This window comes from Somniosus microcephalus, chromosome 1 (assembly GCF_052327205.1).
Source record: "Somniosus microcephalus isolate GS21.2 chromosome 1, FLI_Smic_1.0, whole genome shotgun sequence".
Lineage (NCBI taxonomy): Eukaryota > Metazoa > Chordata > Chondrichthyes > Squaliformes > Somniosidae > Somniosus > Somniosus microcephalus.
This window is the reverse complement of record NC_140987.1, coordinates 132,338,692-132,366,632: the sequence shown is the minus strand read 5'-3', so window position 1 is coordinate 132,366,632 and position 27,941 is coordinate 132,338,692.

The following is a 27,941-nucleotide window of genomic DNA, read 5'->3' as shown; positions in this document are numbered from 1 at the left end:
ACTTCGGGTGGTGAAAAATCCAAGGCAGACCGCAGGGGCACGGAGCAGGCGTTTCAACATCGGAGACTGGTGAGCATAAACTTTCTGGCCCATTACAAGGCAACCTAGATAGGTATAAGGGGTGGGAACTAAAGGGGAATTTTGTTAAATTGTCATTTTAGTCAATTTTCCCTCAATGTGTCCGTCTTTTCTCCTCCCCGTTAAGTAAAAGTGTGCTGTATTTATAATTATTTTCACTGAATAGCAATTCATTCTTTATTTCAATAAAACATTGGTTTTCTTTGTACCAAGCCACTGGTCTCGTTTTGTCTATATCGCTACTGAAATAAGCCCGGTGGTCAGAACCAAAGGGGAAGCGATTCGAACCGCTCAGACACATGGCTGACTGACCAGGCAAAAACCCCAAACCAAAAACCCCTTACAGAATGGCGACCACGGCAGGACTGTCGGCGACAGTATGCGATGTAGCAGACAGTGGTCTGAGTCTGGAGAGAGCAGCAGTTATTGGTTTTCTTTTTATCACACCACTGATCTGTTTGTGGTTAGGTACCCGCAAGCTTAGGGAAGTTAAAGCAGAGAGTTGGGATAAGGAAATGGAGATTGAAGAATACCAGGCCAAGATAGAGCGCCTGGTGGACCAGTTTAGTGAGGGCAAAAGCCACACGAGGCACGCGTTAGAGTACCTGAAGTGCCTAGTTACAGAGGTCAAGAGTAATGAGATGAGGGTGCGGGAGGAGAACGTCCGCCTCATACAAGAAGTAAGAGAGCAGGAGGAAAAGGTTAGGGAGGTAAAGGCAGCGTATAAGCTGGCCTGCGACCAAGGGTTTGAGGAAGCAGATCATGGCCCCTGTAGGGAAGAGATACAAAGCTTGAATATGGCTTTAAAGAGGGCAAAGGGGATGATATGTCTTATCAGCCCGAAGATAGGCCAGTAGGACTTTACCGGCAACCCAAATAGAACCGTCCCACAGGCAACACCCAGAACAAAGTTGGTTTGGGAATCAGAGGTCCCACGACCGCCACCCATAGCTCCGAGCTTTCAGAAGCTCTGGCAACAAGGGGGGGTGGAGGATGAGGTGGTAGAGGAAGCACAGCAGGCCCCGCTAGATAGGCCAGGACCAGGACCAGTGTACCCCGTCCGACAACGGAAGTACGGTCCGCCCGTTGATGACGATGACCCAGGGGCCATCCAGAATCAGTTTGTGGTGCCGTATGGCACCCAACAGCTCAGGGCCATGGGTAGCCACATCCCCAAGCTCACTAAAAAGGGAGACCCCTCTCTGTATTTCAGGGAGATAGAACAAGCAGCTTGTGTTAATGACTGCGATGACGCAGAGCAAGCTAAAATGCTGCTGTTTTCCCTGGGAGGTGATCTCCTCCAGACCCTATCTGGCGAATGCAAAGGGGGGGCAGAAAAAATATGAGGATTTGAGGAACGAGATATTGGAGGCCATGGGACTCAATGATGGTAGTCCGTTCGCCCGGGTAGAAAGAACGGTACAGCTCCCAGGGGAGTCCCCGCAGTTGTTCGCAGACAGGCTGTGGCCAGTCAACTGGAGCACATGCCCGGGAATGCCATGGCGGGCAGCACTGAACCCAGCCCAATTGACTCACTGGCTCCGTTGTCTTATGACAAACAGCCTACCCCAGATCCAAGCCCAGGCCGCGGCTTGGTTTGACCCCCGAAACCCCCAGACCACCGAAGCAGCGGTGATCCGCCGGCTCACAGTAGCATTTAGAAACATGAGGGGTACCGAGACGCACCAACCCAAGGGAAAAGTCCATGAGGTTAAACCTTGGGGCCCGAATAAGAAAGAGTGGCACCCTGAGGGGAACCGTCCCTCCCAGACTAAGTTAAACTGTTACGGGTGCGGGAAGGACGGCCACTGGCGCAAGGATTGTAGAAATCCTTGGAAGGACAATAAAGCAAAGAACCCAACAGCCCCAGCCCAAAAGGCAGAGCCAGGTATCCCTCCCGCTGCGATCGAGCCACTCTTGGAGTCGATACGATCTCTCCTCCTGACCAGCCAGGGGAGAATAGCAGCCACCACCAGTGCTTTGACCCCGTCTGCCCCATCCCACTCCCAGCAATGACTAGAGCCAGTGCAGCCTGTCGACCTGTGTCCCCACGAAAACGCTGAGGGGAGCAGGCCCTATGTCAGGATGGGGGTGAAGATGGTGCAGGGGAGATATTCGGTGGACACTGGAGCTTCCAGCACGGCGGTCCATTCGGAAGACCTGACCAATTCACCCCGGTCTAACAAGGTCCCATTTAGCTTAATGGGACCCACGGGGAACGAGCAGGTTGGGGAAAGGTCAATGTAATGGCCGCGCTAGATGTGCTCCTATCTAGTTATCCAGCAAATTAAACACTTATTCAAAAATAATTCTTCGTGAAGCCGTTTGCTGTTTTGAAGCTTTACTTGAACAAATTTGTGAAACTGTAAACAAAGATAAAGTATGTTTTGTACATAAACTGAGTACTATACATTCGATATTACATAAGATATAAACATATTTACAACAGTAGAATAGACTAATTGTATAACTAACTAACTAACATTTGGACTAACTTCTATAACTATCAAATATTAACCTTTTGTAAACATAGTGTTATCAAAATACTACTCTGACAACATTGCTATTATGCTAAGAAACAAAGATACTCACAGATATTGCGCTTGGCCTAACATATGAAATCAGATTACATTGGATTGTGAAACCCTTATGGAATCCTCCATTACTGCCAGGTTCTTCCTGGAATTCTACTTCCTGTGTTACACAGGAAGAAAGGTACGAAGGTCAAATGACCTCTCACAGGAAGAAAGGAACAAAGGTCAAATGACCTCACACAGGAAGAAAGGAACAAAGGTCAAATGACCTCTGCTTCATACAAACACACTGCTAACACAATAACCACCACCAGAGGGTGCTACTGCATGTAAAAATGTCCAGAATGTCACATAATGTCCAGAACAGTCAAAACCTTTGGCCATAGGTTTAGGATCCCTCCATACCACATGGGAAGGTAACCAAAAGACCGACAAGGTGGCCAAGCAGGGGGACAGGGAAGGAGAGTTCTGGGACCCCTGTAGAGCAGACCCAGTAGCAGCAATCCGGGACAAGGGAGGCACACAGGGGATAGCTTTGACCCCGGACCAAAAGCAGGTCCAAGCCCAAGATTCCGCCTTTAAAGCCGCCCTGGTAAGGAGAAAGAATTTAAAACAGGCTTACTGGCAGGCTGCTAGTTATATTAAACAATGTAAGTTGTTTAAACCCGAAAAGAAAGAGCAGCCAGTTGGGACAAGGTCTGAGGTTAGAAATCCTCAGCCTGCAGTGGGTACACTCACACAGACTGCACACGCAGGTGCAGTCGCATACGTGAAAGGAGAAGTTCCCCAGCACTCGGCCCGAGCGATTCCCCCTCTCTTATGGGACTCCGGGGAGCAGCCTGAACCAGGTTTTAAACCTGAAGGGGAAGACTCTCAGCAACCAGTAGCCGGTGGCGAGGGATTGCCCATCCCCAGCCCAGGTTTGGGAAGGGAGGGAGCTGAGGGAGAAGGTCCCCAGCCAGCAAGGACTGTGACCCGAGCTAAGGGTCCGCTCGCCAGGGTAGCCCCACAAGCGACACTACCTAAGAGGTCTTGTTGGATACCCCAGCCCAGGAAAGTATGGTCACCAGCTTTCCAGTTAAAAAGGGCGGTCTCCCGAGTCAGGGAGAAGCCAAAAGACAGAGGTCCCCAACCAGCAGCCATAAGTTGCGAGGGACTAGAAGTTGGGATCAGTCCAGCTTCGCTGCAGGCAGTAGCCTGCAACAGTCCTAACAGAGATTAGGCTAGCTGACCGGAGACGGGCGGCGCTTGTATATAGCTTTGTTTAAGTTTAATGGTGTATACAAGTAAGTTAGAGTGTGTTAATTTTAATTTTATATTGCAATCGGTAGTTTTAAGTATTAAAGTATAAGTTTTAAGTATGGAACAGTTCCAGAGTGTTGTCTATGTGAGCCGAGGTCGCGGGACCCGATCACATTCCCCTGAGCCAGGGAATCTGGCTAGATGGGGTTTTTTTTAAGTCTTTTTCAGAGTTTCAAAAGGTGCGGAGGACCATCGTGTCTTTGGATGCTCGGGGAAGGGTGCACCCCTAGTCCACGATGGGAGGGGTCTGCGGGAGGCAGATGCCCATGAGGGGAGCTGGCCAGGAGGACTGGGATCCAATTCAACCCAGTATTCTAGTGAGACCGGCTTCACATATGGGGAGGCCTCCCTCCAGTGCCCGAGGATACGAATCGTCACCCCAAGGAAAAGATGTTTCAGAAATTCTGTAAATTTGACTTTTCAGAGGTCAATCAGACCGAATTGTAACTAATCATGAGTGATGGCAGATTTGTTTTTTTTTAATAAAAAGGGGAAGCTCGTTTTCTTCCGTTTGTATTTTTAACAAATATGTTTTGGTTTGGTGTTAATCTCATTAAAGATGTTGTATCGTGATAAAGCTCTATGATGTCACAAGTGGTGCAGAGGTATTGTGCCCCCTCTGTGCTTGAATTATTGTAAATAATCATATTTTTCTATCGATAGATGCCTACCGTGCACTGCGATTACCTCTGAGTGAGGGGGATGGAGGTGTCGAGGGATCAGAGATAGATATAGATAAGTATAAGGGAAGGTTGTTTGGGGGGGTCAGAAATTTTTGCTCACCTTTAATAGGATACTGCAAGCAAGTTTTAGTATCCAAGAGGGGACTGTAAGGTTCACAAAATTTCAGCAGCCCCCGAATATTATTTGATTAAAGAAAATTTGGTTGGAATGTACTTTAAAAACCCAGGACATCAAAGATGGCTGTAGCTGGCCCCGTGGCAAAAGAGAAAGACAGCCTGTATGAATATGAAAGGAGGATCTCCCAGCACTGGCTGACGAAAGGATTGGGGGAAGAAACAGCTTCTGAGTACTTAAGTACTTGAAGCTGTCAATCAACTGCAGTTAGGAAGTTTCAACACGGAACAAAGGACGCTGTTTACACAAGCCCTCAGCAGTGTTGACTCAAGGGCTTAAGTGGTTGCTGTCAATCAAGTTATGGTTGGGCAGTAACCACAGGACAAAGGATTGTTTACCTAGCACTCAAGAAACCAGCGGGACATTTCAAATTGGGACAGCTCCATTCACAAACCAGATAAATGAATGGGAAACACATTATAGCCACATTCAAACCTATTACGGTCAATGGGGCCAGCTTGGTCCCTTTTGTGTAACCCAGATACGTCCAGATTTGGGCATGAAGATAAGGGCTCCCAATGGGGTATAAAGGTAGCCCCTCAGGAAGCCATTCGCTCTCTACCACCTCACCTCCAGTGCCCTGCCTTCAAGAGGATCGTCACAGCCCACCCAAAGAAGTGGAATACCCGCAGTTACTTTTGAATTACTGGGGTATCTCTACTTCGGGCAGTGAAAAATCCAAGGTAGACCGCAGGGGCACGGAGCAGGTGTTTCAACATCGTAGACTGGTGAGCATAAACTTTCTGGCCCATTACAAGGCAACCTAGATAGGTATAAGGGGTGGGAATTAAAGGGGAATTTTGTTAAATTGTCATTTTAGTCAATTTTCCCTCAATGTGTCCATCTTTTCTCCTCCCCGTTAAGTAAAAGTGTGCTGTATTCATAATTATTTTCACTGAATAGCAATTCATTCTTTATTTCAATAAAACATTGTTTTTCTTTGCACCAAACTGTGGTGTATGTGCCTTTAAGAGCAATTATGGTGTATGTGCCTTTAAGAGCCCCAGGTGTGCGTAATGCCTGTAATTGCCACATGGGCTATATAAGCCTGTGTATTGTGTATATCCTTTAGAAACCCCCCCCCAGACTTGCTTAGTAAATACCTATGAACCAACTCCTGTCTTCAGTGTCTTTATCGACACACGGACACTACAGTGGCGACGAAGTGGAAACGGACTTACCTGCAATTCGGCAGCACCTCAAGGACATCGATTCCTCCAGCGTCCAGAAGACTCAAGGAAGTAAGAGAAACTGTGGTTTCACCAGCTGGCCAAGCTGGTGACAGGTACTGCGCTAATCCTTCCTGGGCGTCAGGCTGGAGCTCCAGCGGCGGGCTCTACAGCTGAGACAGGCAGCGAAATCGGAGGCAAGCAATAACGGACTGGGAGGGTGCACTCGAGAGACAGCCAGCGCGGCAAGCAGGTCAGCGTGTAGACCTCCATCGGGAACGAGTCTCCAACAGTGAATAAACGGAAACCACAGTAAAACAGCGTTGTTATCGGTAGCAGCGGCGGGAAAGCGCGGGAAGCGCCATATCGTTGCTACAGAAAAAAAAACAAAAAAGCGCGGGAAGCGCCATATCTTTTCTGAAATGCCTAAATCAGGTAATATTGAGGCTATTGATGGCGAAATAGAAGATTGGACCACATACGTGGAAAGAGTAGAGGTTTATTGCACTGCAAATGGAATAACAGATGAAAAAAAAGCTTCAGTACTTCTGAACTTAATGGGCGCGAAGACATACGGGCTGTTGCGAAATTTAATCACTCCAGCCAAACCAAAGGACAAGACTTTTAAAGAAATTGTTGATACCCTGCAGGAGCATTTAAACCCAACACCGCTGCTGATAGCGGAACGATTCAAGTTCTTCAAGAGAAATCAACACAAGAATGAAAGTAACGCTGATTACCTAACCGAATTAAGAAAGCTATCAAAGTATTGCCAATTCGGAGCAGGACTATCGGATTATCTTCGAGACAAATTTGTTTGCGATCTCTTAAGTGAAGGAACACAAAAAAGACTGCTTTCTGAAAAAGATTTAACATTGGACAAAGCTTTCAGTATGGCTGTATCATACGAAGCAGCAGCAAAAGGAGCTGCAGAGATGCAACAAGAGACACAGGACTTCGGCACCCATAAAATGACACAGGAGTTCGGAAGATGTTATCGCTGCGGCAGATCCACCCATAACCAGAGGGACTGCTGGTTCAAGGGCAAAGCATGCAGGCAATGTGGTAAGATTGGACACATTGCACGGGTATGCCAATCTGGAAAAAATAAATCCACTGACAGAAAACAAAAAATCAATAAAGAAAAGTACAGGAAGGTACAAATGATGACGGACAATAGCTCCGAAGACCAGAATAGCGATAGCGACTCCGGAAACAAGAGACTAAGCTGTCTCAAATTACATAATGTACTTGCCAAAGAGGATTACCAAACCATGTGGGTTACCCTCACAATAGCAGGGTCCCCAGTTAAAATGGAGCTAGATACAGGATCAGCTCTAACCGTAATAAATCGACGAGATTACGAGAGGCTATTTTCGCATATACCTCTAAAAGACACAACCATTATCTTAAAAACATATACGGGGCAGAAAGTCTACCCCAAAGGAAAAATAAGGGTGCCTGTGGTATACAACGGCAAAGAAATACAAAAGTTGTATTTATACATTCTACAAGATGGTGGTCCACCGTTGTTGGGACGTGAATGGATAAAGAAGATACGTTTAGACTGGCACTCCATTCAGGCACTGACGGTGACCAGTAAGGAAAAAAACAATGATGACATCATACCTGAACGATTAAAAGACATCTTGGCCAACGCCAAAGGAGTGTTTCAAGAGAAACTAGGAACTTTGAAAGGCATCACCGCCTCAATAAAAGTGGAAGGTACAGCAATTCCAAAAAATTTTAAGGCAAGACCGGTGCCATACGCAATACGTCCGGCAGTCGAGGCAGAGCTGAAGAATTTGGAAAAGGCAGGCGTATTATCCAAAATAGATTGGAGCGAATGGGCAACACCCATCGTTCCAGTCATGAAAAAAACATTGAAAAATAACTCTGAGGAACAGAAAAAAATTCGCATCTGTGGGGACTTTAAGGTGACTGTAAACCCGGTCCTTCACACGGTACAGTATCCTCTTCCGAGGATAGAAGATATTTTCGCCTCACTATCCGGAGGGAAACGTTTCACAAAAATTGACTTGGCCCAGGCATATCTACAGATGGAGGTTGAGGAGACCTCTAAAAAGTATCTCACAATAAACACACACAAAGGCCTGTACCAGTACAATCGACTGGTTTTTGGAATAGCATCAGCTCCAGCTATCTGGCAAAGAGCTATGGAGCAAGTCCTGCAAGGGATTCTGGGGACTCAATGCTACCTAGACGACATCCTTATAACAGGAGAAAACGACAACGAGCACCTTGCCAATTTGGAGCAGGTGCTCACTAGGCTGAAAGAACGGGGCCTACGAGCAAATCGCCCCAAGTGCGAATTTTTCCAAAATCAGATATCATATTGTGGCCACATAATTAATAAGGAAGGGTTGCATAAGTCACCTGAAAAAATTGAAGCAGTTATAAAAGCCCCAGCACCTGAAAATGTTTCACAATTAAGGTCATTCCTGGGATTAATAAATTACTATCATAAATTTTTACCGAACTTATCAACTATTCTACACCCTCTTAATGATCTTCTACAGACAGGAGTGATTTGGAAATGGAACGAAGACTGTAAACGTGCCTTCCATAAATGTAAAGACTTAATCACATCTGAGAAAATTTTGGCTCATTACAACCCATCACTACCAATCAGACTGGCGTGCGATGCATCCCCTTACGGCATAGGAGCGGTATTGTCCCATAGATTCCCTGATGGCTCGGAACGGCCGGTAGCTTTTGTGTCACGCTCATTGAACTCAGCTGAGCGTAACTATGCCCAGATAGACAGGGAAGCACTCAGCCTGGTATGGGGAGTGAAGAAATTCAACCATTACCTACACGGACAAAAATTTACCTTGCTGACTGACCATCAACCCCTCATCTCCATATTCAACCCTAAAAAAGGTGTCCCCATTATGACGGCACAAAGACTACAGAGGTGGTCCCTTTTTCTAGGGGCACACCAATACAACATTGAATACAAAGGGTCAAAACAGCATGGGAATGCTGACGGTTTATCACGCCTACCGTTGCCAACGATAGAAGAGGCACCTACAGTAGACCCAGTAGAGATATTCCACTCTACCATAGTGGAATGTCTACCGGTGACAAATTCTGCCATTGAAAGGGAGACAAGAAATGACCCTACTCTCTCACGGGCCTACGATTTAACAGTGAAGGGATGGCCAGCACATGGCAAACCACTGTTGCCAGCATTCTCGCAAAGAAGAGAACAGCTGTCAGTGTGCCGAGGAACCTTGATGTGTGGATCCAGAGTGGTGATTCCACCCAAACTCCAGGATAAAGTGCTAAAGGAGCTTCACGAGGGGCATCTGGGTGGAGTGAAAATGAAGAACCTAGCTAGGGCGTTTGTATGGTGGCCAGGTATCGATGGAGACATCGAAGACATGACCAAGAGCTGCCTAGGATGCCAGAAGGTCCAAAATGCTCCGCCACAGGCCCCTCTACATCCATGCGAGTGGCCCTCATCTCCCTGGCAAAGGGTGCACATCGACTTTGCTGGTCCATTTATGGACTCAATGTTCTTAATCACAGTTGATGCACACTCCAAGTGGCCGGAGGTAATAAAGATGTCCTCCACCACCACGGAAAAAACCATCACAGTATTAAGGACCATATTTGCCAGGAATGGGCTGCCGGAGCAGATATGTTCTGATAATGGACCGCAATTTGTGTCCGAAGAATTCAGAAAGTTCTTAAAGAACAATGGTGTAAAGCACTACACGTCCGCCCCATACCATCCCGCCACCAATGGATTGGCTGAAAGGTTTGTCCAGACCTTCAAGAAGGCCATCAAGGCCATGGGTAATGAAGACATAAAACTTCAGCACAAGGTGGATAACTTCTTATTTGCATATAGGAATGCAACGCATATGGTTACTAACCAAACTCCCGCCATGATGTTCTACAATAGAAACCTAAGATGCCGGCTGGATTTGGTCAAGCCCAACATCCGAAGGGACGTGGAGAACCGGCAGTTTCAGGGCATGAATGAAAGGCCAACTAGGGCCTTCCAGATAGGCCAACCGGTTTTGGCCCGGGACTACCGTACCGAGAAATGGCAGCCTGGAACTATCTGCACACGATTAGGACCACTGATGTATACCGTGGACATCGGAGACAGCATAATAAGGCGCCATGCTGACCAAATCATCAAGTCATCCGAAAAGGGACAACCTACACCACCACTCTATACATCTAACGATGAAGTAGAGATACCCATATCTACCTCCGATCCGGTGATACTGGAGCCCGATGAACCCGACACTGGCCTTCAAGCCGAATCAGCCTTGCCAGAAGAACCTACTACACCACCAGAAACTACTACACCCCCGAGGCGTTATCCGGACCGAGTCAGGAAGCCTCCTGAGAGACTAACTTATAATTAATTAATACAGCAATGTATATTATTTTGCATATAACATGTAATTAATAATTACTTAAAATATGATGTACTAGTTAGCTAGAAGGGGAGGAATTGTGGTGTATGTGCCTTTAAGAGCAATTATGGTGTGTGTGCCTTTAAGAGCCCCAGGTGTGCGTAATGCCTGTAATTGCCACTTGGGCTATATAAGCCTGTGTATTGTGTATATCCTTTAGAAACCCCCCCCCAGACTTGCTTAGTAAATACCTATGAACCAACTCCTGTCTTCAGTGTCTTTATCTACACACGGACACTACACAAACCACTGGTCTCGTTTTGTCTATATCGCTACTGAAATAAGTCCAGCAGTCAGAACCAAAGGGGAAGCGATTCGAACCACATGCGGCTGGAACAGTTCAGACACACGGCTGACTGACCAGGCAAAAACCCCAAACCAAAACCCCCTACAACCTATGGGGAGAGAGTGTGCAATTCAAATTGGGAAAACAGAAATTCTATATGTGTAGGTCTCTTTGTAACTTGAATCGGTGACTCTTCAACATGGTGATGGGTTTCTGTGTATGTCGGACACCTGACCGATCAAAACAAAAGCCCACCAGTGTGAACCCCTGTACCAATAACTTTTTCCTGTGCTGTCCAGGTAGAAACAAATAGAAAATAGTGTCAACAAATGCATAAGTCTATTTATTAACTGTAGCATTCAAAAAACTCATAAAACAGTTTATCAAATTGAAGGTTAAGATATAAGCATATAAAGGCAAATACTTGCAACTGAAAGCTGCCAAAGAAGTGGTACATTATAGCCAAAAAGCTCAACTAAACTTCTAAGGCTGCAAATATCGACAGAGCATTATCATTTATTTTTCTCTTGCAGCATATCTATGGCTAACAAAGAATGGCCAGACAACCGACTGGCTTCAACAAAGGATGAATCTCTATACCCGAGGAGGTAGGATTGACTTGAGTGGAACTGAGAATGGCCTAAAATTTCCATCTTGTGGAACAAGGACGTGACTATTGTTCAATTCCACTAATATCTGATGAATCCACCTGTCACATCCATTTGGGCTGATTTTGATGCAATCCTTTTCTTCAGGAGAGAGGCGGGTGGCGTGAGCAAGCCAGCCATCAGATGATGAAAGCAGTCGGAGGCCTGAACCATTTATATGTTCGGATCTCATTACCATATCCATGGTGAGCAACCCACGTATTCAGAGCAGATCACCAATGGGAGGGACGGGAAATCCAGCAACTCCTCCACAGAGCCGAGCTAAGTCAATGGGTGGAGGGGAGAGGCGATCCTCGGCACGGAGGGTCAGGCATCAAGTAGGCTGATTTTGGAGGGCCCACAATCCTGGCCGCACAAAAGTCGCTTAAAAAAATGTATCTCCTTTTAAGGATTGCTCATTGGGCTGCACTACATCCAGTACTACTGGGCACGCTCTGCCGCTTGATACTTTAAAATTGCATTGGCATCTTATTGACACTGATTTTTATTGTAAAATAAACTTCCCTCCTGTTTCCAGCAGGAACCTTGGCTGCCTATCTGACGGACCCAATCAAAATGGCTAAAGGATGGAATGACAGCGGGAACAGGACGGTAAATTTTGCATTCCAATTTTGAGGACATTACTGCTTGGTTCCCACCCAAAAATGGTGATCAAAATCAGCCCCAACATTACAATCTTAGCTATTACCATGATATATTTAGCATACAATGAAAAGATGCAAGTTTTTAACATCATAAGGGGGAGGGTGAGCAGGCAGAGGCCGTGGTCCACATTGGGACCAACGACATAGGTAGGAAGGGGGATGAGGTCCTGCATCAAGAATTTAGGGAGCTAGGTAACAGATAAAAGGGCAGGACCTCAAAGGTTGTAATCTCTGGATTACTCCCAGTGCCATGTGCTAGTGAGTATAGGAATAGGAGGATAGTGCAGATGAATGCGTGGCTAAAGAGTTGGTGTAGGAGGGAGGGTTTTAGTTTCCTGGATCACTGGGCCTGCTTCTGGGAAAGGTGGGACTTGTACAAGTCAGACGGGTTGCACCTGAACCAGAGCGGGACAAATATCCTTGCGGGGAGGTTTGCTAGCACTGTTGGGGGGGGTTTAAACTAACTTGGCAGGGGGATGGGATACAGAGGGGAGCTGAAATAGGGGGTGATGTGCTGCCAATTATAGAGAAAAAAACAAGTCAGCTTGGTAGACAGGGCAAATATATAAGGGCAAGGCTGAATGGCATCTATTTTAATGCAAGGAGTCTTGCAAATAAGGTGGATGAACTGAAGGTGTTGATAAACACATGGGAGTATGATATTGTTGCTATCACGGAGACATGGTTGAGGGAGGGGCAAGACTGGCAGCTCAATATTCCGGGGTACAGAATCTTCAGGCGAGACAGAGGGGGAGGTAAAAGAGGAGGGGGTGTCGCAATATTAATTAAGGAGTCAATTACTGCAGTAAGGAGGGATGATATATTAGCAGGTTCCTCTAATGAGGCCATATGGGTGGAGCTTAAAAACAAAAAGGGGGCAAGCACTTTGCTGGGAGTGTACTATAGGCCTCCAAACAGTCAGGGGGAGATAAAGGAACAGATATGTAGGCAAATCTCAGAGAAATGTGCAAATAATAGGGTAATAATAAATGGGGGATTTCAACTTCCCCAATATTAACTGGGATAGTCAAAGTGTGAAAGGCTCAGAGGGTGTAGAATTCTTAAAGTGCATCCAGGAGAGCTTTTTGAGCCAGCATGTAGAAAGTCCTACAAGAGAGGGGGCAGTACTGGACCTAATTCTAGGGAATGTGGCCGGCCAAGTAGAAAAAGTGCTAGTAGGTGAGCACTTTGGTGACAGTGACCATAATATGGTGAGATTTAAGGTGGTCATGGAAAAGGACAGGGATGGGCCGGAAATAAAGGTTCTAAATTGGGGGAAGGCCGATTTTAATAGGATAAGGCAGGATCTGGCCAAAATGGACTGGGATCAGCTACTTGTAGGAGAATCCGCATCGGAGCAATGGGAGGCTTTCAGAAGGGAGATTGAGATCATACAATGGCAACATGTTCCCGTAAAGGTCAAGGGTGGTTCCAAAAACCATAGGGAACCTTGGATGTCAGGGGATATACGAGAATGGATTAGGAAAAAAAGGAGGGCTTTTGGCAGATACAAAAGGCTAAAGACGGAGGAAGCCCTAGAGGAGTACAAAAAGTGCAGGGGGATACTTAAAAAAGAAATTAGGAGATCAAGGAGGGGCCATGAAATAACACTGGCGAGCAAAATAAAGGAAAATCCTAAGATGTTTTATAAGTATATTAAGGGTAAGAGGATAATTAGGGAAAAAATAGGGCCCATTAGGGACAAAAGTGGCAATCTGTGTGTGGAGCCGGAAGATGTAGGAGGGGTTCTAAATGAATTTTTTGCATCTGTTTTCACTATGGAGGAGGACAATGTAGACATAGAAATAGGGCGGGGGGACTGTGATATGCTCGAACATATTAACATCGAGAGGGAGGAGGTATTGGCGGTTTTAGCAGGCCTAAAAATGGATAAATCCCCAGGCCCGGATGAAATGTATCCCAGGCTGCTGTGTGAGGCAAAGGAAGAGATTGCGGGGGCTCTAACACATATATTCAGGACCTCTCTGGCCACAGGGGATGTGCCAGAGGACTGGAGAACCGCTAATGTAGTACCATTATTCAAGAAGGGAAGTAGGGAAAAACCGGGGAACTACAGGCCAGTGAGCCTAACATCAGTGGTAGGAAAATTATTGGAAAAAATTCTGAGGGACAAAATTAGTCTCCACTTGGAGAGACAAGGATTAATCAGGGATAGTCAACATGGCTTTGTCAAGGGAAGATCATGTCTGACTAATTTGATTGAATTTTTTGAGGGGGTGACTAGGTGTGTGGATGAGGGTAACGTAGTGGATGTGGCATACATGGATTTCAGTAAGGCCTTCGATAAAGTCCCGCACAGGAGACTGGTCAAGAAGGTAAGACCCCATGGAATCCAGGGTGCCTTGGCACATTGGATACAAAACTGGCTTAGTGGCAGAAGGCAGAGGGTGATGGTCGAAGGTTGTTTTTGTGACTGGAAGCCTGTGGCCAGTGGGGTGCCACAGGGATCGGTGCTGGGTCCCTTGCTGTTTGTGGTCTACATTAATGACTTGGATATGAATGCAAAAGGTATGATCAGTAAGTTCGTGGATGATACAAAAATTGGTAGGGTGGTAAATAGCGAGGAGGGTAGCCTCAGTCTGCAGGACGATATAGATGGGTTGGTCAGATGGGCGGAACAGTGGCAAATGGAATTTAACCCGGAAAAGTGCGAGGTGATGCACTTTGGGGGGACTAACAAGGCAAGGGAATACACAATGAATGGTAAGACCCTAGGCAAGATGGAGGTGCAGAGGGATCTGGGTGTGCAAGTACACAGATCCCTGAAGGTGGCGGAACAGGTGGATAAGGTGGTAAAAAAGGCATATGGGATACTTGCCTTCATTAGCCAAGGCATAGGATATAAGAGCAAGGAGGTTATGATGGAGCTGTATAAAACATTGGTTAGGCCACAGCTGGAATACTGTGTGCAGTTCTGGTCGCCACACTACAGGAAGGATGTGGTCGCTTTGGAGAGGGTGCAGAGGAGATTCACCAGGATGTTACCAGGTCTGGAGCGCTTCAGCTATGAAGAAAGACTGGGCAGATTGGGTTTGTTTTCCTTGGAGCAGAGGAGGCTGAGGGGGGACATGATTGAGGTGTACACAATTATGAGGGGCATAGATAGGATGGATACTGAGGAGCTTTTTCCCTTAGTAGAAGGGTCAATAACTAGGGGGCATAGATTCAAGGTAAAGGGCGGGAGGTTTAGAGGGGATTTGAGAAAGAACTTTTTCACCCAGAGGGTGGTTGGAGTCTGGAACTCACTGCCTGAAAGGGTTGTGGAGGCAGGAACCCTCACAACATTGAAGAAGCATTTGGATGAGCACTTGAAATGCCATAACATACAAGGCTACGGACCAAATGCTGGAATATGGGATTAGATTAGACAGGGCTTGATGGCCGGCACGGACATGATGGGCCGAAGGGCCTCTATCCGTGCTGTATAACTCTATGACTATGACTATGACTATGACTATCATAGTAAATATTTTTAGTTCAAACTGGGTTGTTTTCAATAAATTTAAGCCTGTTTTCATAGAATCTTACAGCAAAGAAGGAGGCCATTGGACCCAGCATATCTGTGGAGGCTCTTTGAAAAAGCTATCAAATTAGTCCCACTCCCTACTCTTTCCTCGTAGCCCTGCAATTTTTCCCCCTTCAGGTATTTATCCAATTCCCTTTTGAAAGTAACGATTGAATATGCTTCTACCACCCTTTTAGGCAGTGTATTCCAGATCATAATAACTCGCTGCATTAAAAAAATTCTCCTCATCTCTCTGGTTCTTTTGACAATTACCTTAAAGCTATGTCCTCAAGTTACTGACCTGCCAGTGGAAACAGTTGCTTCCTATTTACTCGATCAAAACCCCTCATAATTTTGAACACTATTAAATATCCCCTTAATCTTTTCTGCTCTAAGGAGAACAATCCCAGCTTCTCTAGTCTCTCCACATAACTGAAATCCCTCATCCCTGGTACCATTCTAGTAAATCTCTTCTGCACCCTCTTCAAGACCTTGACATCCTTCCTAAAGTGAGATGCCTAGAACTGGATAAAATACTCCAGAAGAGGTCTAGCAAGTGATTTCTAAAGGTTTTGCATAACTCCTTTCTATTGTCCTAGCCAATATTTATCCCTGAATCAAAATCTAAAAACAGATTATCTGGCCATTATCATATTGCTGTTTGTGGGAATTGCTGTGCGCAAATTGGCTGCCGCGTTTCCTACATTACAACAGTGACGACACTTCAAAAAGTACTTCATTGGCAGTAAAACGTTTTGGGACGTCTGGTGGTCATGAAAGGCGCTGTATAAATGCAAGTGTTTCTTTGCTTTTGTATTCTATGCCTCTATTTATAAAGCCAAGGATCTCGTATGTTTTTTAACAGCCTTCTCAACTTGTCCTGCCACCTTCAAAGATTTGTACGTAAACCCCTAGGATTCTCTGTTCCTGCACCCCTTTAAAAATTGTACCATTTATTATTCATTGATGTTAATATACATTTGCCATATAGTTCTTTAGTTTATGTAAAAGTAATTCTTGACTTTAATAACTTTTTGTAAGTACATGTTCCAAATATAATCATTCCTGGTAATACAATGCTACTGTTGTGCTTAGAGCATTTCTATTGTAAAGTTCATAGAATATCAATATTTCAGCATTATTGCATTACATGCTATAAGTGTTTGTGCTACAACAAAAGATTGAAAAATAAATTTGTTATCTATTGAATAACCAAAAAAATCCTCTTTCCTGTGTTTCAGTTAGTGTTTTTAGTCCCTGTTTCATTTGGTCTTAACTTCTCGTGTTGATATTCTGTAGTTATAAAGGACATTAGTCGAGTGGGTTGAATCTAAAGTAGACAGAATCCACACCAATAATTGGCTGAGTTGGCAGATTTCACAACACATCAGAAAAATTGCTTCACCCAGTGAAGACATTACAGACAATTCAGATAGGAAGATATTTTGGTTAAGTATATATTTCCGTCAAAAATAGATTTTTCCAGTAGGCAAAGAATTTATCAACACCTGCACTGTTCCACTTTCTCCTGTGGTGTTAGCTTCCATTTTAAGAAACAACTTTGGTTGCCTTTTCTAATTCGGGAACTGGAAATGTTTGTATAATAGGAGAGAGACATAAATGTCCATGGAGATATATGCTGGTTACAGAAACTGGCAGCAGCTCTTGATAGATTAGTAGATCTTAATGTCTTGGTAACAAACCATTTTAACTAAAGAACAGCATCCTGACTGAGTCTCCATACGTTCCCCTCATTATGTGTGTGGGACATTGAAAACAGAAACATTGGCCCCGATATTTACTCGGAGGCTCATTGGGAGCAGGGGTTCCGATATCGCGTGGGAAACCCGGAAGTAAATTCAGTGCGTCTGTCAGTGACTTTTTAATGTGGCTGCCACATTATCATTTTACTTCCAGGTTTGCCATTTAATCCGCGGCAGCGGGCGCGATGAGGACCCGCATCTCAACTCCAGTATTTAAACAGCCAATCTAAAGACGGAATTTGGAGTTGCTTGGAGCTGGAAGCAAAAGAGGAAAATCTCTCACTATGGAATCAGGGTACTCAAAGGCTGCGCTTTAATGACGCCTCCCTTGATGTGCTGCTGGTGTCTGTAAGGAGTCGGAGAGAGATACTCTTCCCCAGCAATGGGAAGAAGAAACCTGCTGCTGACACCAAGAAAGCGTGGCTAGAAGCGGCCCACGCTGTCAGCAGCAGGAGCGTAGTGCCACATGCATGGATTCAGTGCAGGAAGCAGGTCAGGAAAGGTGAGTACAGTTACACATTCACCTACATCCTGCACATTGTGCCAAAACCTACTCCATCAATTCACTCCTCACACTCATTTAACTTGCATGCCCACCCATCCTTCTCTTTCAATGCACTTCCTCAAATCCCCATCTATCTATCCACCACTGGCGCTCACCCTCATCCTTATGCAATTTCCTGCCTCTTCCTGATAGTCACCTTCACCAAATGCACTGCATCCATCAGGTGAACATATGCCATTACAGTCACTCATAGGTCTCTTCTTTCACTCATTGCAGGAGAAGATAGCACTGAACACGAGGGAGAGGGAGAGAACTGGAGGTGATCCTCCATGCATTTCCCAACTTACAGGTCTAGAGGAGGAGGCACTGGAAATCAGTGGAGTTTCGGCCTCCCTGGCTGTCGGGGATGGGGAGACAGGGAGCTCCCAGTTACCTGGTGACACAATTCAACATCAGCCACCCACATGTTATGTGGCACTCAGTCATGCTGACTTGATTTCAACATCGAGTAAAATATGATCATCTTCATAATGATAACTTTCAACATATTCTTACCTTGCTCGTACTAATTCATGTCTTTTACCTCTGGCAGGGCCTTCACACGTGCAGCAGCAGTCAGTGGAGGTCGTCAACAATGATGCCTCAGAGGAGCTGAGTCTTTCTGAGGGCGCACTGTCACAGGACACATGCAGACCGTGCACCAGCTCAGATACTTGCATTTCAGTGGGACCACGTAGGCAGATAGTTGGGTTTTCACCTGGTGACTCACACTTTACAAGTGAGCAAGAGCAGATGGTGGTGGCAGGGACAGCAGTGGAGAGTCTGCATCGGAGGGTGCAGCCCTCTCCAAGCTCTGCTCAGCTGAACATAGACGCTGTACCCCGGGGACCGTTGATGAAAAGAAGAATCATTGAGGAGTAGCAGAAAATGTGCGATGAACTGACAGGCCTTCCAAGCACACTGACCATGATTGCAGAGAGAATGGAGGAGTCCACCTCAAACATGTCGCACGGCATTGTGATAATGTGTTCTTGCACGGATGGTGTGGTCAGCTCCGTGGAACATTAAACCCGGCTATCAAATGAGTCCATGCACGACTTGACCACTGCCGTGCAGACTCTGGATGCCAAAATATCTGCCACCTTAAATAGGATGATAGATGCCTTAGCCTTGGCCTCACAGTGCCACACTGATCTGCACCAAAGTGCTCACCACCACAGCGGTAGCAGCGAATTGCAGTTGGGCCATGAGTAGAATGATGGCAAAAAGGGACATGGAAGTGGAGACTCAACTCAAAGTACTTCTACTTCTCACCCATTGCCCCTCCTCAGTCATTAGCCCATGTGCAAGGGTAGGCACATGAGTGTATGAGAAAATGTTGGCCCTGAATGAGCGGTCGGCATGACGGTGAATTGTTAGCGTTTGCTGTAATACTGCCTTTGAAACTGACCGCAAGTTTGGGATTTCTGCATGCGCTTGCACATGCGCTAAATCCTGAACTTGCGATCTGTCAAGTTACAAATACACAGAGGCTTCGCTGCATCTTTCACCTCCTGAAGAAATCAATGTGCTGGCAAAAAGTTGGGCTAATTGCTAATTTTTAAGTCTTGTGAAAGCAGTGTTGCAAAGCGTAAGGGAATGTAAGAAAGGTTTTTATTGGGAAGAAATTCTAACACACAACAATTAACAGGTACCATCAATTGTATATTGTACATAGCCCTGTTAGGCTGTGTATCCTGCAAGGAAATCGCTTACATCAGCAAATAAAAATTTAGAACAATCATTGTAGATTGACATTTTGAATTAATTTAAATCATGAGAACAGAAGCATTTTTATTTTTAGACTTGAAGTGCAGTAACCTGTAAGGCTACGGACCAAGAGCTGGAAAGTGGGATTAGGCTGGATAGCTCTTTTTCGGCTGCTACAGACACGATGGGCCGAATGGCCTCCTTCTGTGCCGTAAAGTTCTATGATTCTGTGATGTCCCAAACATGTCACCAGATGGTATGTTGGTGTTATAATTACTGAGGAAATTGACCTAGATATTTTGTAAAATATACGCCACCAATGACAGTGACTGTCTCGCTATCTACGCTATCTATAGCCACCTCACAGAAGGATTTCGAGTCAGTCATTAACTCTTTTGTGCGTATGCTGGCGAAACCCAAATGAATAGCTTATAGGCTAAGAATCAGGAAGTAAAGGAACCACCACCCCACGTGATCCCAGGTTTACATACGCACAACGGTGTGCTCCTGGGCTCCATTGGGGAGTACACTGTGCAGAACTCTGCAGCGTTTTAAAGGAAGTTCTCGCAGGGGGGATCGCACGAGGTAGGTGTGGATTTACTTGCGATGTCAGTGGCAAACTGCCTAGCTTTGCCACCGACTGCAAATTATGTTATTCAGTTTCTGTTGTTTAATTAGGTCATATAAATATTATTATTTTGCACCACTTTCACATCTTGCCCATTGTTGGGTGCTGGTTGACAAGTCGCCTCGTAACTTGCTTGATGATGAATGGGAAGACATGAATTGATGGGGAACAATGGGGGGATGTTTAAAGGATGGTTGGTTGTGTGCAGGACTGCTTTGTGTCAGTGGCATTGACAGGGGTGGGAAAAGTGGCCATTGCATTTGCTTGTGACATTGGTCCACTTGTGTAACCTAAGTTAACCTTGCATTAATAAGGGCATTCTGGGCAACAAGGTGAGCTGCTGGGGATGCATCATCACCTTCCTCCTCCTCATCTTCCTCCTCCTCCCCCTCCCTTTACGAATCATCCGAGGAGGATCTGAGCTCCTCGCCTTGTTCCTCCCGCAGGTCCAAACCTCGCTGCTGCACAATATTGTGCAGAGCGCAGCACACTGTAGTGTATGTGCCTTTAAGTCAGAACTACTTTTACAGCTCCTGTATACTGTAGTACCGGCAGTGACCACACCGGTATATAAGCTTTGCGCATGCCTCTGTACCCCCAGTCTAGAGATTACCCTCCTCCAGTAAAGACCTGTTATTTGTTCATGTACAGCATCCGTGTGATTATTTAATAATAGCATATCCACTGAACCATGGATCCAACAGTGGTGATGAGTGTCGATTCGAATCTACCTGCAACAGAAAAAAAAAAATAGTCGAGGCCAGGAACACGGGTGTCGACCATGAGCAACCGCCCAGCAGTCAGGCAGAGATCCAACTTCGCAGGGGAGGCTGTGGAGAGCCGGGCTTGGTTCCCCAGCCACAACGAGCAGTAAGAGACCGATGACAGGTCCAGCGCAGACCCTTCCCGAGCAGCGGCGGCTGGAGCCGACCGACGGCGGAGAGAGAGCCGAGCAGCATCAACGGGGTAAGACAGAGGGTGAAGAGCGCAGGGCGCAGCCGGGGGTTGAACACCGAGTGGCGTCGAGGAAAATAAAACAAACCGGAGAGAGAGAGGGTAAGAAACAGCCGGGTTCTAGACTGAGCGGCATCGAAAAATATAAAAAGAAGAACGCGCAGAGCACAGCCAGTGCTCACGGGCTGAACAGAGTCAACGGGGCGAAGAAAGGGGAGACGCCATTGAGCCGCGGAGAAGAAGGAAGAGCGCGGGAGGCGCCATTGAGCCGCAGAGAAGCAGGGAGAGCGCGGGAGGCGCCATTGAGCCGTGGAGAAGAAGGAAGAGTGCGGGAGACGCCACTTTTAGAAGCCGCAGCGGAGAAGAAGGGTGAGCGCGGGAAGGAAGGAAAGCGCGGGAGACGCCATTTTGTGCCAGCGGAGAAGAAGGGGAAGCGCGGGAGGCGCCATTTGTGATAGTTAACGCACACCCAAGGATGCCGAAGAGTGGCAGTATCTCTACGTTCGACAATGAAGTCAAAGATTTGGCGACATATGTGGAACGTATTGAGGTGTACTGCAGGGCGAATGAAGTGTCAGATGCTAATAAAGCACTGGTTCTGTTAAATTTCATGGGTGCAAAAACTTATGGGTTACTGAGAAATTTAATAACCCCAGAGAAGCCGGTAAACAAGAATTTTGAAAGCATAGTAGAAATACTACAGGACCACTTAAACTCCACACCGCTGCTAATAGCAGAATGATTTAAGTTCCATAAAAGGAACCAACACAAAGACGAAAGCAATGCTGAGTACCTAACGGAACTGCGCAAGCTATCGAAACACTGCCAGTTTGGAGCGGGTCTAGCAGACACATTAAGGGACAAGTTTGTGTGTGGGCTACAAAGTGAAGGAACCCAGAAACGGCTTCTATCAGAATAGGATCTTATGCTGGACAAAGCTTTCAGTATGGCAGTATCACATGAAGCAGCCGCAAGGGGCGCTGCAGAGATACAACAGAGACCGCAAGAATATGACACTAAAGAAATGTCCTATGGAACAGGGAAGTGCTATCGCTGTGGCAGAACAACACATGACCAGAAAGATTGTTGGTTCAAGGACCAAGTGTGCAGACAGTGTGGGAAAGCAGGACACATAGCAAGAGTCTGCAGGTCTGGGAAGAAAACCAACAGTAATAAATCCCCACAGGAGAAGTACAAAAAGGTACACCAGGTGATGGACAGTGGTTCAGACGAACAGAAAAGTGACACAGACTCCAGAAGCAAGGAGCTGGGTTGTCTGAAACTACATAAGGTAACCGAAATGGAGGATCACCAGACTATATGGGTTACACTCAAGATAGACGGAGTCCAAGTGGAAATGGAATTGGACACAGGGTCAGCTCTAACAGTCATAAATCAAAGAGACTACAAGCGGCTATTTTCACACATACCCTTGAAAGCTACAGAGATTGTCTTGAAGACGTATATGGGGCAAAAAGTCTACCCCAAAGGAAAAATAAGGGTGAAAGTGAAATATAAAGGCCAGGAAATACCTAAAATGGATATATATGTATTGCCAAATGGAGGACCACCACTGCTAGGACGTGAATGGATCCGGAAGATACAATTGGATTGGCATTCCATACAGGCACTGAAGGTTGAGGCCAAAAAGGATGACGACGTCACACCTGGACGACTGTCAAAAATGCTAACTGACGCAAAAAAAGTGTTCCAGGAGGGACTAGGAACACAAAAGGAATAATAGCAACGATTGAAATAGAGGAAAATGCAAGCCCAAAGTTTCTTAAGGCCAGACCAGTGCCTTATGCGACCAGACCAGCTGTTGAAGCAGAGCTGGAAGGGTTGGAACATTCAGGAGTACTGTCCAAAGTGGACTGGAGCGAGTGGGCTACACCCATCATTCCTGTAATGAAGAGGTCGTTGAGTAATACGCCTGGGGAACCAAAGAAGGTCCGCATCTGTGGGGATTTTAAGGTGACAGTGAACCCAGTCCTTCACACGGTGCAATATCCGCTTCCACGAATTGAGGATATTTTCACCTCGCTATCTGGAGGTAAACGCTTCACCAAAATTGATCTAGCCCAGACGTACTTGCAAATGGAGGTAGAAGAAGCTTCGAAACAATACCTTACGATCAACACTCATAAAGGTCTCTATCAATACAACCGGCTGGTGTTTGGAGTAGCCTCAGCTCCGGCTATCTGACAGAGGGTGATGGATCAGGTTCTACAAGGGATTCCAGGGACCCAGTGTTATTTGGATGAAATCTTGGTCACGGGCGAAAATGACGGTGATCATCTTGCCAACTTGGAGAAGGTGATCACCAGATTAAAGGAGTATGGGCTACGAGCTAATCACCACAAGTGCGAGTTTTTCCAGAAACAGGTCTCGTATTGTGGCCATGTCATCGATGAAGAGGGGTTACATAAGTCCCCTGACAAGATTGAGGCAGTAGTCAAGGTTCCAGCACCGGAAAATGTGTCACAACTGAGGTCGTTCCTCGGGCTGGTAAACTACTACCACAAGTTCTTACCAAATTTGTCTACGGTATTACACCCGCTGAACACTCTACTGCCAACAGGGGTTCCATGGAAGTGGGATGACGAACGTAGACGAGCTTTCCAGAAGTGTAAAGAATTGATCACATCAAAAGAGGTGTTGGCCCATTTCAACCCAGCACTACCAATTCGTTTGGCATGTGATGCATCACCCTACGGCGTTGGAGCGGTGCTGTCGCACAAATTCCCAGACGGGTTGGAGAGGCCAGTAGCCTTTGCGTCTCGGTCACTAACCTCAGCCGAGCGCAACTACACCCAGATTGACAGGGAGGCCCTCAGCCTAGTATGGGGAGTAAAAAAATTCAACCACTATCTGCATGGGCAGAAGTTCACCTTGCTGACTGACCACCAACCACTTGTCTCCATCTTTAATCCTAAGAAGTATGTTCCAGTGATGACTGCACAGCGGTTACAAAGATGGTCCCTGTTTCTAGGGGCGAATCAATATGAAATAGAATATAAAGGCACGCAACAGCATGGGATCGCTGATGGGCTATCGTGCCTGCCACTGCCTACGGTGGAGGAAGCACCAGCAGTGGACCCTATCGAGATATTTTATTCGTCAATAATTGAACGATTGCCAGTAACAAACGCGGATATAGAGAAGGAGACCCGCAATGATCCGACGCTGTCACGGGTATATGAATTGACGGTGAGGGGATGGCCAACACATGGCGACTCACTGTTGCCAGCATTCTCATCCAGAAGAGAACAGCTGTCAGTATGCCAGGGGACAGTGATGTGTGGATCCAGAGTGGTGATTCCACCCAAGTTAAGGGAGAGAGTGCTAAATGAGCTACATGAAGGTCATCTGGGGGGAGTGAAAATGAAAAGCCTTGCTAGGGCTTAGGTGTGGTGGCCAGGAATCGATCAACAAATCAAAGACCTAACTAAGAGCTGCTTAGGATGCCAGAAGGTCCAAAATGCACCACCACATGCCCCTCTACACCCATGGGAGTGGCCCTCCTCACCATGGCAACGGGTGCATATTGATTTCGCTGGTCCATTTATGGACTCAATGTTCTTAATAGCAGTGGATGCTCATTCAAAGTGGCCTGAGGTGATAAAAATGTCTTCAACCACTACTGAGAAAACGATTGCAGTCCTACGGACCATATTTGCCAGAAACGGTTTGCCAGAGCAGATTTGCTCTGATAATGGACCACAGTTTGTGTCCGACGAGTTCCAAAAATTCATGAAAAGGAATGGGGTAAGGCATTACACATCCGCCCCGTATCATCCAGCCACAAATGGATTGGCTGAGAAGTTCGTACAAACCTTTAAGAAGGCGATAAAGGCCATGTATGACGATGAAATTCCACTACAGCATAAGATGGACAATTTCTTATTAGCCTACCGAAACGTGACACATGCAGTTACCAACCAGACCCCGGCCATGATGTTCTTTAACTGAAGGTTGAGATCTCGTCTGGACTTGCTCAGACCAAATGTGCGAAGAAATGTTGAGGACAAACAATTCCAGCACATCAATGAGAAGCCGACAAGGAGCTTCAATGTAGGGCAACCAGTCTTGGCCCGTGCCTATCGAACAGAGAAGTGGCAACCCGGAAAGTTATGTACAAGGCAGGGGCCATTAATGTACACAGTGGATGTCGGGGAGAACATTGTGAGACGCCACGTCGATCAGATCTTAGCGTCACAGGAACGCGTCAACCCCATGTCTCGAGTACCTGGGGATGAACCCGACATACCGGTAGCATCTACTTCAGACCCAGTAGCAGTGGAACCCAATGAACTACCCAATGAAAAGGGGTCAGAATCGCCTCTGCACCAAGAACAAGAACCTCTGGAAAGGCGCTATCCCGAAAGGGTCAGGAAGCCGCCCCAAAGACTGAATCTATAAATGGACTTTTGTTGTTTAATGTACATGTTGAAATGTTAATTGTTATTTGAACATTAGGGGTATTACTAATCTAAAAGGGAAGGAATTGTAGTGTATGTGCCTTTAAGTCAGAACTACTTTTACAGTTCCTGTATACTGTAGTACCGGCAGTGACCACACCGGCATATAAGCTTTGCGCGTGCCTCTGTACCCCCAGTCTAGAGATTACCCTCCTCCAGTAAAGACCTGTTATTTGTTAATGTACAGCATCCGTGTGATTATTTAATAATAGCATATCCACTGAACCACGGATCCAACACACACAACAACCTTTCTGGAGACCCTGGCTGGTGTGTATTGAAGGGCACCTCTTGATCCATCTAGATACTTGAAGCGCATCTTCAGCATGCTGGTGACTTGTTCGTTCACACATCTGGTGGTGAAATGGGATTCATTGTATCGCTGTCATTGGTCAGGTTTAGAAACATAGAAATATAGAAAAATAGGAGCAGGAGTAAGCCATTCGGCCCTTCGAGCCTGCTATGCCATTCAATATGATCATGGCTGATCCTCTATCTCAATACCATATTCCTGCTCTCTCCCCATATCCCTTGATGCCTTTTGTGTCTAGAAATTTATCTATTTCCTTCTTAAATATATTCAGTGACTTGGCCTCCACAGCCTTCTGTGATAGAGAACGCCACAGGTTCACCACCCTCTGAGTGAAGAAATTTCTCCTCATCTCAGTCCTAAATGTCCTACCCCATGCCATGAATCTTACCATTCATGTAGAAATGACTCATGAGATAACACTGGGCGGCCAGCTGGTGGTGCCATCCAAGGAAAGTATAAATACTCATGCGTGGGCCCAGCTTGCTCAGGACGTTTTTGTAACCAGGAACTAGTGATGTAACTAGAAACTCATGGTTATGAAAGGGAACTCCGACATAGTAATCAATCCATCATGGACAAACTACTCAGACCCGCCCGACTTGACCTTGTCTCGAATTCATCTACAACTGCTAAGGTATGGAAACACTGGCATCATACCTTCAGCAACTCCCTCAGGGTGTGTGGTGAAAATGTTCCTGATAAATTAGAGATACTTGCCAATTATGTATCTCCTCATGTGTTTGACTATATCGAAGACTGTGTAGACTATGACTCCGCTATTCTAATATTACAGCAACTATATGTTAAGGCCCCAAACAAAATTTTTGCTCGGCATCTACTGGCCACAACTCGACAACAACCCGGGGAATCACTTGACAAATTCCTTCAAAAGCTTTGCAGGCTCAGCAAGGATTGTAATCTTAAAGCTGTCACAGCTGAGCAGTACCAGGAGGAGTTAATTCATGATTCCTTTATTAATGGGATTGCATCTCCCTTCATACGCCAGCATCTGTTGGAGAATAAAACCCTCAAGTTACAGGCTGCCTATGAACAGGCATGTTCTCTGGATTTAGCAAAGGGGAATGCAGATACCTATCTTTTACCACGTGCACGGGCTGCTGCTATTACTTTTAGTGACTCCTTCAATAGGCCTCGGGCGGAAGCCCTCACTGATGATGACTCTAACCTAGCTGATGACAACCCTACCCTAGAAGCCTTCACTGATGATGACCCTGCCCTAGCGGCATCTTGGCAATCTGGAAGGGTTTCTTCTGTGGAGGTGCATTCCACTATAGGAAATGTTGTCCTGCTCATAATGCAACCTGCAATCATTGCAGTAAGAAAGGTTACTTTTCTAAGGTATGCCAGTCAAGAGCCTCTGTTAGTAAGAAAGGCCACTTTTCTAAGGTATACCGGTCGAAAGCCCCTGTTAGTTTTGCAGCTACTATCTATAAAACTGCTCCTCCCCATGAGCCACTACTAAGGTTACAGCTGCTATCTATAAAACTGCTGCTCCCCCAAGAAACACTACTAAGATTACAGCTGTCAAGGGTAAAACTGCTCCTCCTCCCATCACAGCTGTTTTTCCCCAAAGTCTGTCCCATGCAGCCAAGAATGTTTCAGTAAATGGACACATTTTGAGTGCACTAATCGACTCATGCAACTCTGACAGCTTCATTAGTGAGCGGGCTGTCAGTAAGTTAAAACTGCGTATTTACCCCTCGGACAGGGAAATTGCAATGGCTCTGATGACACTGACCACCAACTCTTCCGGCTTTTGTATTGTCGACCTTATTCTCAATGGCCACACTTATTTCTCCAGCCGGCTCGGGTGCTCAAAAACCTATGCAGTGATGTGCTCCTGGGACAGGATTTCCAGAAACAACACAAAAGACTCACTTTCGAGTTTGGAGGGTCAAAGCCAGAGCTTACTATTTCCAAAGTACCGTCTTGTGCGCTTTCGGCGACTTCGCTCGACGAGCCCTCCTTGTTTGCCAATCTTTCCCCCCGATGTAAGTCCATA